We start from the raw sequence: 1,755 nt of genomic DNA, 5'->3' as shown, positions 1-1,755 counted from the left end.
CTCATCCATCTGATCGGCTGCCGGCAGAAATCTCAATAGCAGTTGGGCCCGCGCCATGGCCTCCGAGGCAGTGCTTGGCATAGGTGATGATGATGTATATCGTAGCGTTGCTCGGCTCCTGATGGTGCTGGTAGCGATTACATCGTGCCCTCATTGTTGAGAACCACCCGCTTGGATGGTGTGGTGACGAGGTGGGGGCGCTTGAGGGCTAGCGGCTCCGTTGGGCACAACAGCTGGGTCAGCCCGCTCCAGGGGTGATGCATGCCCTGCGGTCGCGCCCGCAGCGGGAGCGACTAGAGAGTTGCTGTTCTTCCCAGAACAAGCACCACCACTGCAGTTGTGCCCTTCGGCTGGGTGGAGGGGTGCGGAAGGAATAACCACTCCACCCGTACCTCGTGGAGCATGGCCGCTAGGATGTTGCTGATGTTGTCCTTCCCCGGTGCCTCCGCTCCTGCTCCGGCCACGGGGGAGGCGGTAACAACGCTGCCTGCGTCGACCATGTCCCCCACAGCGTCCACATCTCCATGCGTCCCTGCGGTCCCTGTGACATCGGCGGTCGCGGGCGGAGGGGCCTTCGAGGTGGACGGGTTAGCTGCCGCACTGGGCTTCTTCTTGGGCTCCATAGTTGATGGAGCCGTCGATGATGAAAATGGTGATGCAGATGACGCGCTGCTTATGCTCTCTGGGTTCGCGTAAGTGACCCCCCTACCTGGTGTGCCAAGTATGTCATGGGAAACCATGGCCACCTATGGGGCCATGATCCCCTTTTGGTTCGGCGGGGGGATGTGCATGTTGCACAAAGAGCGGAGAAGCGTAAAACAACACGACAGAGATCAGACGGGTAATTTTGCCCAGGTTCGGGCCGTCGCGAGGCGTAAAACCCTACTCCTGCTTTGGTGGATTGATGGTGGATAATGGTGCAGAACACGATGCTCTTGCCTGGCAGGGTTGCCTTGGGGTGAGAGTGGCTACGCACGAATGAATGTGCGAGGGTCCGAATCCTTTCTACGGTCGCCATGGGCCTCCTTTTATAGATAAAGGGGTTACCACAGTGGCAAATCATTCTTTTACACACTGATTAGATAGCCAACAGTTCTATCATACCTAACTCTATAGGCAGACAGAGCGCATTAAATGCACCGCTCAGTGTCACATCACAATGTGTCTGGCAAGCCTTACCAGGCTGTTTTGCCAGCTTCGCGCCTGCTTGCTTGACACGTCTTAGGACAAGTGTCATATGGAGGTGTTTTCTGTAGGAAGTGGCTGCCATGTGACAGGAAGCAGCCACTTAGTCACTTAGGGGCTTGACACCGCACCGATCGATGACTTGCGTTGCTGTGAGGTGGTGTTGTGGAGTGTTTTGCCTCCGCAAGTCCCGGCAGGCCTGCCGGGACGATCTGGAGGCTTGCTTTGGGGTAACCCCAACCTCGCCAGGCTCGCCTGTCTGTCAAGGGAGGTTTTTCCATTAGTGATATCTTGCCTATCTAGCTTGACTTGATCTTCTCGACCAGCTCTCTGATTCTTCAAAGAGTTGATCCCTTCATGCTTGATCTGATCTTGGTGCTGCAATCTTGTTCTTGGGCATGTGCACAGTCTGGGCAACGGGCCCAGGGTTTGTTGCACCGACACCTGGTCCTGAGGTTTTAGGGGACCGGAGCAAGATGAGAATATGGAGCCCATTATGAAAACAAAAATTCTTAAATACAAAGACATTGTGGATGGTATCAGTAGAAAGAGAATTAGATACATGTCTTC

Source organism: Triticum dicoccoides, chromosome 2B (genome assembly GCF_002162155.2).
Source record: "Triticum dicoccoides isolate Atlit2015 ecotype Zavitan chromosome 2B, WEW_v2.0, whole genome shotgun sequence".
NCBI lineage: Eukaryota > Viridiplantae > Streptophyta > Magnoliopsida > Poales > Poaceae > Triticum > Triticum dicoccoides.
This window is presented reverse-complemented; position numbering follows the sequence as displayed.